At 47.4% G+C, this 15855-nt stretch overlaps 1 protein-coding gene across 13 annotated transcripts in view; it reads left to right on the top strand.

Moving 5' to 3' along the window:
• Positions 1-15855, top strand: part of PTK2 (protein tyrosine kinase 2) — a 257923-nt gene that overhangs the window by 12629 nt on the left and 229439 nt on the right. For 11 of the 13 annotated variants that reach the window (XM_078441853.2, XM_078441844.2, XM_078441846.2 and 8 more), the window contains one exon: positions 13846-13942. The exons of 1 other annotated variant lie outside the window; for it this stretch is intronic. The gene's annotated coding sequence lies outside the window, so the exon portion shown is untranslated. Of the gene's footprint in view, positions 1-13845; positions 13944-15855 lie in introns of those variants that run through there. One more of the 13 variants, XM_078441857.2, reaches the window with a different exon arrangement.

Here is a 15855-nt window from a genome sequence, read left to right as displayed (position 1 = left end):
GAAGGCCTTAATTAAGGGCACAACTGAGGAACTGTAGAGAGGGCTGATTTGAAGCCTGTTTCTGAGTCTGTCTCCCAGGCTCTGACCAGGGAAATGCGGAGGTAGGGCCGAGAGAGGGGGTGTCCAGGGCAGTTCCAGGATGGCTCTCGGATTTCTCGCTCGGTAAAAAGTCTACAGAGACCTTTTTGCTTTTACGTGCCGCCTGGTCGGACTCTTGCTTGAAGAGACAGTGCTCTCTCCTAGGTCCGCGAACCGCAGGGACGGAAATCAGGAGTGTGTGTGCACACACACCAGTTGTTGTCCCTGGGAGGGTTCGCCCGGGCTTTTGTCAGAGTATCAACAGCGAGCCCCGCCCCAAGGGGGGACCCCTCCTGTTGTTAGGTTGTAGGCCTCTGACAGCCTCTGTGCAGGTGTGAGGCTGTAAGGGAAGGCTCAGCATCCGGATCCCAGGACTCTTACCTTAAATGTCGTACATCCCGGACTGCTGCATAAAACACAAGCACATGCAGCTGTCTCCTGAGCCGAACTGTACCAACCGGCAATTAGGACTTTTCCCCTGGCCTCCCCTCCCCCCTCCAAAAGATGAAACAAGGCACAGTTTTGGTCCACAGAAGGCCAGCCGGGTGTTTGGCACTTTGATGGCCATGGATGTTTCGACATGCTGCCGTGTGTTAGGTAAAGCTGAAGTTTATAAACTGTTAGGCATATCTTAATAGTCACATGGCTATGAGAGCTGGACCAGTGTCACTTTTAGTGGGCTCTGTTAACTCCAAAACGAGTGAGTTTTTCCATCCACTGAGAAGTGTGTTAATAGTTAATGGTTGTAAGACAGTCCTGAACTCATGTTGTTATGGTTAGCTCTTAACATCACCGGAATGCAGGAGGAGCTGGGAAGCTGGTGGTTAATGTTTGAAATAGCACCAGGTGGGTTAATCTGGTGTCCTGGGGTCTAAACTGGATTGGTTCACATCTGATGTCAACATTATTATATGCAGTTTAGAATTACAGATTTCAGATTATGGTAATCCCTACAGAGATTTGCTGTATTGGGTGATATACGGCTGCTCTATAGGAGATGAATCTTAGAGGGGAGAGTTTGCAAATGGGTGTACGTCTGGGAAAGTTTCCCTTTTCCTATTAAGAAAAATTGTGACCTCCATTAAGGGCCAAGTGTCCTGAATGGCAGAGATGTAAGACATGCTGGAATTTGGTGATGGTCTAGAAGTTAAAAGTGAAAAACCTTAGGCTCTTTAAGGTATCACCCTTAAGAGTTCATGCTGGGGATCACTGTGATTCCAGTGTAGGCAGAACATTGGAATCTCCTTGGCTGTGTCATGGCAAAAAAAAAAAAAAAAAAAAAAAGCTTGCTTTCTGCTCTGGACAAAATACACGAGTTGTATCCCAAGGTGTTGCCATGATAGAACAGGTGGCAGGAGTAACTGAGTTTAAGTGCCAGTTGTCTACGGAAGCGTTAGTTTTTGACAGGTCACGACTGAGTGTTTGGTGGGGGAAGACTTGATGTTTGATTTTCATCCGTCCTTTGAATCTGTCCTTTCAGCCATTTCATTGGAAATTGTAAACTTTTCCATGGGGTGTCTGCCCCCTGTTTTATATAGTCTAGGATTTTAGAAGTGGATCTAAGTTTAGGGATCATCTAGTCCAGAGTTCTCACTTGAGAGTTGAAGAAATAACCCAGAGACGGTACCTGGCTCTTTGATGTGAAGGAGGGGACTCTCGAGAGACTCTTAGCTCTCTTGACTTTCAGCTCACTGGTGATGTTTTCAGTGGGTGAGGAGGGTGTGAAGGCAGCTTATGAAACTCAAGTTTCCTGTTAATTGTCAGGAGATTGAAAAAAAATGGATGTAATTGACAGGTGCGTAAGAAGTGGAGATCATTGGATCTGTCGCCCAAACTGTGTCCAAGTGGTGTGTGGTTTGCATCCACATGATCTTGGATATCGGAGCAATGACAAAACAAGTCTTACACATTCGTATGTTCTGGGTTGTAAAGGCTTATAGTGCCCATTCTTCTCACTCATCTGTTGAAACGTTTTCACGAGGCACTCTTGAGCATCTGCCCTGATGGGGATTTGTTCAAAAGAAGAGTCTTGGGCGCCTGGCTGACTCAGTGCGTAGAGCATGTGGCTCTTGATCTCAGAGTCGTTGGTTCGAGCCCCCCGTTGGGTGTAGAGATTACTTAAATAAGTAAATTTAAGAAAAAAGAAAGAAAGAAAACAGTCACTGCCTGAATGTAGTGTGCTTAAGAGTCACTGAGGAGAGTGGGTTAGAAATGCAGATGCCTGGTGTCGTCCCCCAGAGGTGTTGAGTTATCACTCCTGACGTGCAAGCCGGTCACGTGCATTTTAAACTAGCATCCCCACATGCGGAGAAACGCTGCTGTAGTGTTGGTGAAAATACACCGTAAATCATCAAGATCTGGAGTTTGGGAGGCCCTAAGACTGCCTGCAGGTTCCATGGTTCACTAGAAGGACTGACAGAACCCAGAAAAGCCATTGTACGGTTTGTTACGGTGGTTTATTATGGTGCAGGGACTCAGGCAACAGTCAGCAAAGGAAAGGTGCATGGGGCCGAGTCCAGGGAGGACCACGCGTGAGCTTCTGGGTGTGCTTCTCCCTGGGCAGCCGTGCCGATTTCTCTTGGCACCCGTGTTGCCAACCGGGGAAGCTCACCTGAGCTCGGTGTCCAGGGTATTTCTTGGCGGTCAGTCGCATAGGCACTGCCCTGCGTGGTTGAGTTTTACCCTCCAGTCGCTCCAGAGATCGAGCTGGTGTTGTGTGTCCCAAGCCTCACTGGAAATCACATTGTTAGCGTAGACTAACCTTGGGTGTGACCCAAGGCCCCCAGCTAAGCAAAGACGGCCTAGTCAGACAGGAGGTTCAGAGGGCTTACAGGTGACGCCCCGGGAACTGGGCAACGGCTGAATCTTTCTTCGGGCAAGGTTAATCTTTTATCGTATGAAGCCTAAGAAAGTGCATTATTATTTATTTCTGTCATTACCGGAGAGTTCAAGAAATTACTGCTTTTAGGCGGAAGATATGTTACAACCACACGTGTATCATTTAGCGCACAACTAAAATACCAGAATTTCTGCACACGGGTGAAGATGTCTCCAGAAGCGTGTTCTACTTGACGCCTGTCGTAATGTTTTCATCAGGAATTCGAATACAGATCAGGAGGTAATGCTGGGAGACTGTTCATTTTTAGAATCGGGATTTTAAAATATTTCGACAGGTTGCAACGGAGTGCTGAAATCAACGAGGTAAAACGTATCAGGAATAAAAGTAAGATGGCAGACCTACGTTGAAAAGAAAAACCAGCCGAGAAGCTAAAGATGTGCGAACCATGCCTTAGCTGTACCTGTGCGCAGAAGATATGGGGAAGCTGGCTGAAAGGGATTGGCAGGCTTCTCTGTAAAGGGGCAGATGGTAGGCATTTTAGGTTTTGCAGACTAATAGGCAAAATGAAGGATATTATGTAAGGACTTATGTAACAAGAGAACACAAATTTCTACAACATTTTTACTGACAGGATTCCAAATAATGATTGAGTGTGTGCGTGTGTGTGTATGTATATGTATGTATTTTATAATACAGGCCTACTAAGAAGAATGGAATTCTTTTTCAGGGGGAGGGTTGGATAATACTTTTCTTCATTGCAGTTCAAACTTAGTGTTCCCTATCATCAGAATCAGTTACAAATGTTCATGTCTTAATGCTGATCTGCAAGGGAACTTTTAGACACTTCATCTTTAAAAATGTCTTCACACTGATAGGTGTGCTCAGATACTGATATCAGGTTGGAAGTATATCATTTTAATTCAGCATATTCGTTGTTTGGCAGACACAGAATTCCATTGGATTCTTCTTGATATTTGGCTTTTAGCGTGTCATTACGTTGCAGATTAATCTCTTCTAACTGACGGTTAGATGGAAGGACCTCAGTTCCATAGTGAATGAAGAGGGTTTGGAAATACGTAAATTTTCATTGTATTTGCATCAGGGCTTGAAAAATGCTGCTGGAACTGTAGTTTGAATTCAGAAAATCTATCTGCTGCAAATCTGTGTGGGGTTGGAAATCCTGCCTCTCTTTTTAGCTTTTTTTTTTTTTTAAGATTTGATTTTTAAGGAATCTCTATACCCAATGTGGAACTTGAACTCACTACCCCGAGATCGAGGGTCGTGTTGACTTCAGACTCAGCCAGCCAGGCACCACCTGTCTCTTTTTAACTTTTGATGGCATGGGAAGTGTGTTATTCCACGGGACGTTACTTGTGATTGAGATGTTTGTGGTCGCTGAAATGACTTCACTATGGCAGTCCCTTGTGTAAGCGCTGTTGTGCCTTGTAAATTTAGGTTGAGTTCATTGAGAAATGTTAACAAGTGTGAGCAAAAGCTGATTTCCAAAGCTGTGGTAATAACTGAAGGAGGGTCTTTTTGTTCAGAAAGATTGCATCTTGGCTCTGACGTAAGTAAAGCTCTCCCACAAATCATCGAACTGCTGTCTGTAGGACAAGTCAGGATATTGTGATGAAGTTTGCTATTGATACTACTGGCTCAGTGACACGTGGCAGATGAAAATACTTTCCACAAAGCACCTGCTGGTGAATAATACATTGAAGAACGATAGTTTAAGTAAGCGTGTTTAAATGCTTTAAGCAACTTATGTTTTCATACTCTTTGTAGATTTTCCAGGTAAACCTTTTGTTCTACGTGGATTTTTACCATCATCACTTGTAACACATCTTGGCAGATTCCTCTTCAGGTTGTATGAAATTGGTGTTTTCTCAATCTCTCTGAAAATATTCTCACCAGCAGCTCCACACAGACTATTCTTAGAGGCCAATTCTTCAGTCACATTGACTCCTTGAATGAACAAGCCGGGCAATATGGGTAACACCTGTTGACTCAGCAGCGACCAAGGGAATCAGCTCAGTCATGTGCCTCGTTCCTTAACTGTCCGTGTTACTCTGATGTCCTCATGTCTGAGCAACTGTTCTTCTGGAAGGCTAGTAGTTGTAAACAAGTTTGCTTTTCCTCAACACATTTCCTCCACTGTTCAGCCAAACGTGATTTAGCGAACTCCTTGTCATCCATGTAAACAGAGAGACCGTTTAGGGTTTTGAGCAGGGAAGTGACGCCATCTGAGTTAGATTTGGAATCGGCCCGCCGCGTTGAGCGTATGCACTAGGGTGGCGAAGTGGGGAGCAAGGAGGCCTGTCCTGTGGTGCTGTAGTCGTTGGAGTGGGTGATGATGGTGGCTCACGTCTGAATGGTGTTGGTGAGCCTGATGGCAAGGGGACAGTGTCCGGGCCAGTTTTGTGGGAAGAACCAGCATGATTTGCTGAGCAGACTGGATGCGGAATATGGGAGGAAGAGAAGAGATGGGGATGACATCCTTTGTTTGCAGCCTCAGCAGTTGGAAGGAGGGCGTTGTGAACAGAGAAGACTGTGTAAGAAGGTTTGTAGAGGGGGAAGGTCAGTCAGCACCTGAGCTTTGGGGTGTTGGACGTTCTATTCAGTTCTCTTTGGTGGTGTTCCGCTTCTCCAAGTGACCTAGAAGCTGGTCCCAGCATAGGCTGTACCTGCAGGGTTTGGTCACGAAAACACAAGCCACTCTAGATGTTTCTTTTTCTTTTCTTTTCTTTCTTTCTTTCTTTCTTTCTTTCTTTCACATTTATTTATTTTGAGAGAGAGAGAGAGAGAGCAAGTGAGTGGGGAAGGGGCAGAGAGAGAGAGAGAGAGAGAGAGAATCTCAAGCAGGCTCCGCACTGCCAGCGCAGAGCCTGATGTGGGGCTTGATCTCACAACCGTGAGATCATGACCAGAGCCGAAATCAAGAGTTGGGCGCTCCACTGACTCAGCCCCCCAGGCACCCTGCTAGATGTTTCTCAATACAGGGAATCGGAATCCATCACTACTGGTGGGAGTGCTGGCAGAGGGTAAATTTTTTTTTTCATTTTGCCAATCTTGCCTCTTACTATTTAACTCCAACCCTGAGTTGTATCAGGCAGGGGTTTAGGGAAACGTAGCTCTGCCCTCTCCTCACTGATGCACAGAAGGCAGAGGTGGCGTCCATGATGTGGTGTTGGCAACAGTCGGTCCAGCACAGCAGTGGGACAGCTGGTCTGAGCTAGAGATACAAGTTTTAAGGTTGTTAGCATAGAAACAGCATTTGCAGTGAGCTTAGCAGGGAGGTAAGCATGGCTAAGAGGAGAAAGGACAGAGCCTTGGGACAGTCTGGAATCACCTGTTTTGAAGATGAGGGGAGAGCATCTGTGAGGTAAGAGGAAAATCACGAGACGGGGCGTGGGAGATCAGTTCTTGCCAGTTGCTGCCGTAAGGTCGAGACCTGAGCAGTAGTGATTGGGTTGAGCAGTGCAGTGGTTATTGGTAGTCTCGGACGGAGAACTTTCCGTGGAGTGGTGGGGGCCAAAGTCAGTGGGTTTAAGAGATAGAAGGAAAAGAAGATTTTGTGATTTTGTGATATCATGTATGTTATGTGTGCTTGTTTGTAGACTTATTTGTACAGTAGCTGTTTTCAAGTCCTTATGGGCTATTCTCACATTTGTTTCATCGTGGTATTGGCTTGTCTTGATTTTCTTTTCCCGTGGGAATTGTTTTCCTGGCTCTTCCTATGCTGGATAAGTTTGGGGTGTGTCCTCCACATTTAGGGTATCCTGTTAGGAGACTCTACGTCATATTTAAATCTGCTGGTTTGAGTTCCAGCCTAGCCTTCCTTCCTGCTACAGTTCACTTTTCAGAGTCATCAGGTGGTTTCTGCAGTTACTCTGTCCAGGGTTTCTGGTTGCTCCCTCGCTCTTCCTTCCCTAGATCTGGGACCCTTTGCTTTGCAGACCGTTCCCATCACACAGGTAACGATCTCCAGTTTCAGCTGGATTCTGTCAGATGCCCAGAGGACTGCCTCTCGTGATCAGCCACCACTCCCAGGCCCTGCAGCAGATTTCCTTCTAAGTACTTCTTGAATTTGGCTCACGGTCCGTAGCTGTTGGTTCTTGTGAGTATGAAGGGTTGCCTTGTTTTGAATATATTAACTGTGCCTGTTAATTAATTTGAGTAGAATGGTGATTTCTTTTCATATGTTTAAGCTTTTGTACAGTAGGATTTCTGGGGACATCACGTGTAGTGTAGACTAGAAGGCTGGTTAAGAATGGGTGCTGGACAGGTGTGCTTTGAATTTCAGGTTGGGTCCTCGTTTCCTGCGTGTCCACCCAGTTACTCAAGCCCTAAATCTCTTTGTCTGTTAGGTAGAGATTATCGTAACTCTTTTGTAAATGCGATGTACCGTGGCTCTTGGTATCTGGCCAGTCCTAGTAATAATCGCTTTTTAGGGAAGAATCAGCCCAAGGTTCAGCAAATACCGTTCCTAACAATGTAGCTGTTTCTGCTGTGGGAATTTAAAAGCCGATCTTAATCGTTCCCTCCTGAGTTTGTCCAGCGTGTCTAAGAAGCGGAAGCAGTTTCTATTCAGCGTTTACTCTGCGTGTACGACAGGCAGTGGTTGTTGCTCTGGCTAATACTGGCTTTTCAGAAAGGAGCAACCTTGCCTCTTCTCTTCCCTTAACGTATTCGTGTTGTCAGTAGCTTACGACCTCTTGGATGGCAGACCCCGTCCCACGCACTGGCACAGAGATGAAGGGGATGTGGTGACCTATGACCTATGACCTTTGAGCTGCTCCACAGTCTCGTAGTAGAATGTGTTTGGCTAGAAAATTATTTTGAGGCAAAAAGAAGCTTTTGTCTGCCCTGATCATTCTCATAATCGTGTTCACGTTCTTTATAGGTCTTTGGTTTTCCAGAAAGTTACTTCTGACCTGTGTCCTTTCAGAACACAGGTTACAGCTTGTCAGAGTGCAGAAGCTGTCGCTAGACTGAACTTAGAGGAAGGGACACCTGTGTGAAGTGGTTGTATAGCTTGTAAGTTAGAGACCTTCACAAATGATTTAAATTGTTAGGATGTTACACATTAAGAAATAGTGGACTTGGGCTTTATTTGGCAGCTAGCATCACAGACCATTCCTTTGCCAGGGGCTCAGCCTACATGCTTGCTTTAAACCAGATATTTAATAATTTGTCAATAGGTCATGTTGAATGTTACTCAACTTTACTTTAGAACTTTCCTGTCGTGTTTGCTTTGGAAAGCCCAAACCGCGTCCAGTGATAATAACAGTGATAATATCTGGTTGACTTGGGAAGCCAGAGCAGCATCAAGATTTTTTTTGGGGGGAGTGGAGAGCAAGTGGGGAAGGGGCAGTGGGGGTAGGGAGGAGAGAGAGAATCTTAAGAGAGAGAGAATCTGACATGGCGCTCTGTCCCATGACCATGAGATCATGACCTAAGCCGAAATCAAGAGTCGGATGCTTAACCAGCTGACCACCCCCCCCCACCTCGTCCCTAGCATCATGGTCCTAAGAGTGCTAATAAGCAGGTATTTGAATGCCTGGTCTCTCCCTTGTTTGCTGTGTGACCTTGGAAAACTTCTTAACTTTTTTTGGAGTTTGTTTTCTCGTACGTAAAATGGGAAAAGAGTAGTGACCCGTGAGGGCCGTGAGGATCAAGGAGCTGGTGCTTATGGGGCGCCTGGGTGGCTCAGTCGGTTGAGCATCAGATTTTAGCTCGGGTCATGATCTCATGGTTTGTGGGTTTGAGCCCCGCGTCGGGCTCTGTGCGGACAGCTCAGAGCCTGGAGCCTGCTTCCGATTCTGTGTCTCCCTGTCTCTGCCCCTCCCTTGCTTGCACTCTGTCTCTCTCTCAAAAATAAATAAACATTAAAAAATAAAAAAAGGAGCTGGTGCTTGTGAAGCACTTGGCAGAGAGCCGTGGCCCCACCCCCTCCACAGACGCCGCCGCCGTCCCTGTTGTCAGGGCGAGTGAGAGGCGGCCTCAGGGACTGTCCAGGTTGGACTGCGCACCGAAATGAAAGCACTGTAAGCAGGTGTCGATGGGAAGTCTGATATGTGCTAAGGAAGCGCAGAGTCAGAGTGTGCTGCGGCTGGTGGGAACCTTAGTTTGCATGTTAGAAGGGAAGGGAGTTCAGACCAGCGCAAGCATCTCTGAGCAATCCGGGCGCCCCCCAGGCATCTCCGTAGAGGTATCTTAAATGTACCCACTGAGGCCAAAAAGGTAGAGAGTATCCATCTTAGAAATATCATCAAGGAACTGACAATATGTTTCATTGTATAATGAGCCAAGTTTAATTTTTCTGTGCCTGGGGCAAGAGAATTTAAGCATTTTAAGTATACTAGTTTGGGAAATATCTAGTTTTCTGCCCTGTCGGAACAATTTCACGTTTTTATGCTTATGTTTTATCAGTTCCGTAGTTAAAAAGCATAGATGCAAATTCTCAACAAAGACCAAGTTGTGCAGTACGTAGGAGTGCTGGATGTGGCCCTGCCGTCAGGTCCCGCCCGCTGCGCAGGTAGCAGGCAGGCAGGAGGCCGAGTGCTGATGAAGTGCAGTGTGGCTGTTTGCTTGAATTCTCCTAAAATACAACAGGAAGCAAAAGGCAACTAGAAGGCACTGCAAGCCAGCGTATATGTCCAGTTATTCATCATTAGGCCTTCGTGCATCAAGTACATGTCTACTGCTTCTGCAGACACGATTGGGTGTTTGGTCCAGTCTCTGCTGTTACTTGTACGGGAGGATGTGGGAGGAATCGGGCCGTCCTGCCTTTGTACTTAGCAAGGAGAAGAAAGCCAGCTCCAGCTGACTTGCAAGATTTCCATGAAGGACATTTTTAGGATTATAGTCCTAACAGCAAAGAGGCCCCCCCCCCCCCCCAAAAAAAAGAAAAAGGCAATAAAAAAAGGACTTTAGTCTAAAAAGCGAATGTTACTTAACCTGCTGCAGCCACTGGGGCTTTCTTGACCCTCACTTTGCTGTATTTAATAGTGCTTAAATTATTTATCTGAGATGCATGTCCTCAGGCTGCAGAGCTAAAAAAGGCCGTCATCGTGCCCAGAATCTTGCCGTTTGGGTGGAGGAAGACTCTGACAGGTGAGATTTAACATCCGCTCTACTGTGTTGAACAGGAAGCTGCACCACGGGAGTCCTTCGAGGCAGGGTCGTGTCTCTCTTGTGCATCGCCATGTCACCCAGTGCTCGGTGTAGTGTGTGACATGTGTCAGTCACTCCGCAGATGCCCGTGTCCCACGAAGGAGTGCTGAGGGGGTGCAGGAGAGAGGCATCTCACCTGGGGGCGGGGCACGGCTTGGGCCAGGGTGAGCCAGGGGAGGAGGATCGGGTAGAGGGGGGTGAAGGGGCCCGGTGGAAGTGTGAGAGAGGCCACAGGTGGTTCTGTAAATTGCGAATGGCTTAACTTTATGGGATTCATGGGAGATCAACTGAGAGACTGGGCTTGATCAGTCAGGGACCGACAGGTCATATCAAGGAGTTGGGATTTTCCCTTGTTCAAAAGTAAGAATTCTAAAGTTCCAGAAACCAGGTGTCCTAGCGTCCAGGCTGGCACTGTTTTCACATCACACGGCGCATGTAATGTCAGAAAAGTACCCTCGGGTCTTGGGTTCCATTGGGGATAGCTGGACTGTTAAGTTCATTCAGGGCTTACAAAACTTTTTCATCTTCTGGGAAGAATGCGGGTATAGGACAAATATTTGTTTTCTCGGGGGGCAGGGTGGAGTTGAAACTCTAAAGGCTAGCAAAGGCCGTATGTCTTTGATTTCTAGCTCTCTAGAAGTCAAAGAAATCTCTAGAAGGGTAGCAGGTATGCATGGAAGACGCTCAGTATGTGATAAGTGCTGTTGTGTGTACTCTTACAGCAGGCATCGTGTTGGGCTCTGAAAAGCAACAGCCAGATGAGAAGTGGTCCTCTCCGGAAGGTCTTTCCAGCCGAGGGAGGGGAGACAAGTCAGTTGGTGCTGGTGGTACCGTGGGTCAGCCCCCTCTGTGGCAGAGGTGTGCGCGGGGTGCTGTGGTGCCCATCTGTCTTTGTTCAGCTGCCCACATTCTTCAGCCTTTGATGCCCTGTTGCTTATTTTCCCCATACTTCCCAGTAGCTTCTTAGTAGTGTTTCCACATTGTCCTGTAGACCCAGATTTTGTTCACGTCTTATTTCTGGGAGACGATGTCCTAGAGAGCTCGCTCTCTTCTCTTCTGAGCTGGTTGCTCCTTAGGCCTTTTCTTGTGTTGTCCCTGGTTCCTTTGTTCTCATCTTTAGGCTTTTCTCCAAACTTGGATTTTATGTTTGTGGCAACTGTTGCTTTGTCCTTCTTCACTGACTTCCTCATTTGGGTAGAGTATGTCATCTAGGAGTCAACCACTTGATTTATTTATTTTTTAGTTTATTTATTTTGAGAGAGAGAGACGGCATGAGCAGGGGAGAGGTAGAAACAGAGGGAGAGAGAGAGAGAATCCCAAGCAGGCTCCGCACATCAGCCCAGAGCCTGATGTGGGGCTCGAACTCATGAAACCATGAGATCCTGACCCCAGCTGAAGTCGAGAGTCAGACATTTAACCGACTGAGCCACCCAGGCACCCGTAGGTGTTAATCACTTTAAAAAGATGGTACCGTTGGGGCAACTGGGTGGCTCAGTCGGTTAAGTGTCTGACTTCGGCTCAGGTCGTGGTCTTGCGGTTCATGGGTTTGAGCCCCACGTTGGGCTGTGTGCTGACAGCTTGGAGCCTGGAGCTGCTTCGGATTCTGTGTCTCCCTCTCTCTCTGCTCTTCCCCCACTTGCACTCTGTCTCTCTCTCTCCAAAATAAATGAACGTTACAAAAAATTACATGCAAAAAGATGGTGCAGTGTCCTTGGGCAAGGTGAAGACAGCCTTCAGCGTTCCCTCCTTTTGAGCAGCGCTATACCAACCTGGACTTGCTTCCCCCTCTCCCTCACCATTCTGGAATCTCCCCTCATCGTCATCCTGGGGGCTCCCTTTCCCCTTCTTCATGGAAGCTCATGCCCTCCTCACTTTTTGTTGAAGCTCCCATTTTGCTGGAAGACTGTCTTCAGTGGCTTTCTGACACAGGATGCTTAGGAGATCGACTGTGTGGGACCTTGTGTGATTGAAACTCGACTGAGAGTCTGGCTGGGTGTAGAGTTCTGTAGTGGCGTTCATTTTTGCTCATAAATTCAAAGATTGCCCCCTTGCCTTCTTGTTTCCATGTTACTGTTTTTGAATTCAGAAGCTGTTCTAATTTATTCTTTGTATGTAATGTTTTTCCCCTCCCATCTTTAGAAGCTCGTAGGAGTTTTAAAATTTGTCCAAGTGTTTTGAAATGTCATGATGGTATACTTTGTGTGGGTCCGTTTTCATCTACTGTTCTGCATATTCAGCGAGTCCCTTCATTCTGGCAACTGGTATTCAGTTCTGGGAAGACTTTTTGGCATTATTGTGCTGAGGTTTTCCTCCCTTTTGTTTTCTTATTTTGTCTTTCTGGAAGTCTTATTATCCAGAAGTTGGCTCTTCTGGACAAAGGTTGTGATTTTCTTAATACCTTTTTCTCATTATTTATTTCCTTCCTTTGCTTCTCCTCTCTCTCTTTCTCTCTCTGTCTTTTTACTCTCTTTTTAGGGAGATGATTTCAATTTGACTTAACCTTTTTTTTAGTTTATTATTTCTGGTTTCAGAAAGATTCCTTAGATTTCCAAGGGCTCTTTTCCTGTTCTTTTAAAAGAGCATCCTATTTTTGTTTATTGATTGCAGTGTCGTCTTACCCCTAGATTGTTGATAGTTCGTGTAGTCTCTGTTTCTTTCAGGTTGTTTCCTTCCCTCTCCTGTCTGACAAGGGACAAAGGTGGGGGCCTTTGACTTCAGGATATTGCTGAAGTGGGCCATTTGTTAGGGGTCCCCAGTGGTAGTATCTTCAGACCTATCTTCTCGGGCTGATCAGATTCCACAGAAATCTTCTCCAGTGTCTTTCTTGCGGAATTCTCACTTGGGAATCTGGGAGCCAAGTGTGAGCCTGCACGTGCGTGCTGTGGCAGGGCAGCCGGAGAAGTCACCACTGACTGTGCGCGTGCGCCGCGATTAACTCCACCTCTGTTTAGTGCAGCCGCGCAGGGTGACTTCGGTCCACGGACGCTCTGCTTTTTCCAGGGAATGACCCCCGTCTTCTGTCGGAGGGAGAGCCACGTGGTGCCTGGCGTCGAGATTGCAGCTTCAGCGGCCTTCCCCGAGTCCTCTGCGTTTGGGGCCGCGCCTTCTTCCTTCCCCCCCCCCCCCCCCCGCTCTGCCCGCGCTGGTGCTGCTAGGCCCGAGTTCTAGGCTCCTGCTGTGTAGAGGGACTCGCTTTTCCCTGTGTCCGCTGCTGAAGGAGGATCTGGCTCCCTCGGGCCTGCTGGCGCATTTACCACACTTCTCGTCTTTTATAGTTTCTGTTTCTTCCAGGTTTCTTCTTTATTCTGTTTTTTGGGTCTCGGGCTTCCATGTTAGAAGATTTTCTCAGAGCCTCCAATAGTTTGGCCTTTTTCTCCTTTTAGTTCTCCCCGTGCTGTGGAAAACATTTTTAAAAGTATGTTTTTAGTACGATTTTAGTAGGAGGGGGTGAAATGGATGTGTATGCTGTCGTTATACCCTGCACTCACCAGCTAACTGTACACGCTGTTAATTTATGGTTTTGACACGTATTAGCAATTTTCAGCTGCCTCGCGTGTGTTTCCTTAACTAGAAGGTAGGTTTGGAGACAGGGACCTGGTGCCGTTTTTACCCCTCGTGCCAGGTCTCGCCCGGTGCAGGGTGGGGGGGCTAGGGGGTGGTGTGGGGAACTGGCTGGGCTGGTGAGCTCAGCGGAGCTTTGAAAAAGTGAAAGAAGGGCGGTTTTCTATACGTGTGTTGTCTCTCCTTGTCAGGTTCTCTGACGACTATGGAAAGAGGAAGGAGAAACTAGGAGATTTTCTTTAAATCGCTGATTGACTTCTTCACAGACTTACCGTGGCCTTCAGAACTGTGAGTATAATTCTCTTGCTTGGGTCTTGGTTTTTTGTCCTGATTTTTCTTCCACCTGTCTCAGGGTTTCTTTGGCATACACTAGAAACAAATAAAAGCGAGTTGATTTTGCAGAGTGTGTGACGTGAGGGAAGAAGTGGAAGTTGTTCTTTGCTGTTCTGTGCGGAGAGAGGCAGGCAGGGCCGCGGTGCTGTCAGCGGTGATAGGAACGACAGTAGCAACGGCCGAGACGCTCTGAGCTCCACCTACTGAGCGGGTCTCCCCACAGCCCCGTGAGCGAGGCCACCCGTCGCCCCTGTTTCACGTTTGCCTAACCGGAACAGGTCAGGGGTTACTTTAGTAAACCAGCAAGGCCGGGAGGCGGACTCGGCCCGACTTCGGAGCACGTGCTGTTCAGTCGCGTCTTATTCTTTTTTTTTTTTTTTTTTTTTTTAATTTTTTTTTTCAACGTTTTTTTATTTATTTTTGGGACAGAGAGAGACACAGCATGAACGGGGGAGGGGCAGAGAGAGAGGGAGACACAGAATCGGAAACAGGCTCCAGGCTCCGGGCCATCAGCCCAGAGCCTGACGCGGGGCTCGAACTCACGGACCGCGAGATCGTGACCTGGCTGAAGTCGGACGCTTAACCGACTGCGCCACCCAGGTGCCCCAGTCGCGTCTTATTCTTATGGGCTCTGGGTTCCTGCCGACTCTTGGCTAACCACCGAGACCCAGCTTTCTCGTCTCCGCTCACTCTTCCTGACTGCCTGCACCTTGCTCTCGCCGACAAAGGGACCTCTCTCCCGGGGTTGTGGCAGACACGCTGTAAGAAATGTGTTATGTGCTCCGCAGTCACACATGTCAGCGATTCATATTTATTTGGTGGTGTTTCCCCCGCAGGAGTGAGAGGGAAACAGCCCCAGAAATTGGGCTGTTTGTCATTTGTAGCCTTGGTGCTTGTTGTGCGCTCTCTCCATAGTTGGGAAGTTGCAGGGTTGAGATTCTGTCCCCGTTTGTCTTATGTTCTGGTGGGTCCAGTGATGGAGCGAGGACAGACAGGTGGTAAAGAGTCGTAAATCTCTCATGAGCATTTTATTTTACTGACATGTTGCCTTGGTAAAAGCCTCCTGAACGCAGACTTCACGGATTCAGAATCCATGATGATTTCTAACTATGTTGAACTTGACTTTGGGCAGTATCTTTGTCTTCGATGTTTCAGGGCCGGGCCCTGGATCATTTTTCCATTTCCTCCTGGGGGTCAGTTCGCTTTCCTTCTTTGTTCCCGTTTCTCCTCCAGACTCACTTTTGTCTCTGGGAGGATTAGGTGTTTCGGGAGGGAAATGAGGTCATGCAGTTTCAGTTTCCAAGTAAGGCCTTCCTACCCTTTTTTCTTGGCTGCGAGAGGTGCTTGCTCTGTGTGCCGGTGCCCTTAGGGGACAGTGTGGGGAGGGCCACGCCCGGCTCCTTACATCTGCCGTTGGCCCCCCAGCCCCCTCCATAGTCTGTGTTTCTTCCTATGACAGTGCGTTTATATTTATTTGGGTGCGAGTCTGTGTTTCTGAGTCTTTAAGGGCAAAGATTTTGTTATTTCATCTGGCATCTTTTCTGCTTAACCCACACATGGTTTTCACTAAATGCTGGATGAAGGAATATTTAATGCTTGCCACATAATAAGTTCTCTTTTCCTACTAGATTTAAATAAGAGAGAGAATATCAGGTTCATTAGCTGTTAAAAATATTTCGTTGTGGTAGAGCACGGGACCGTTTCATGGGGAGGCACTATTTTGGGCAAACGACACGAAACTTTGCTCCTTAATGTGATGTGCAGTGACAGGGGAGGGGGAGGCAACGAACCAAGAGCCAGTTCATGGCTCACTGGACCTTGGGCCTCAGGACGTAATCTGCTGCTTCTGGTTTGGTGCTCTCCTCCCC

This window comes from Panthera onca, chromosome F2 (assembly GCF_046562875.1).
Source record: "Panthera onca isolate mPanOnc1 chromosome F2, mPanOnc1 haplotype 2, whole genome shotgun sequence".
Classification (NCBI taxonomy): domain Eukaryota; kingdom Metazoa; phylum Chordata; class Mammalia; order Carnivora; family Felidae; genus Panthera; species Panthera onca.
The sequence above is the reverse complement of the archived record's forward strand: the minus strand, read 5'-3'. Positions and strand labels throughout refer to the sequence as shown.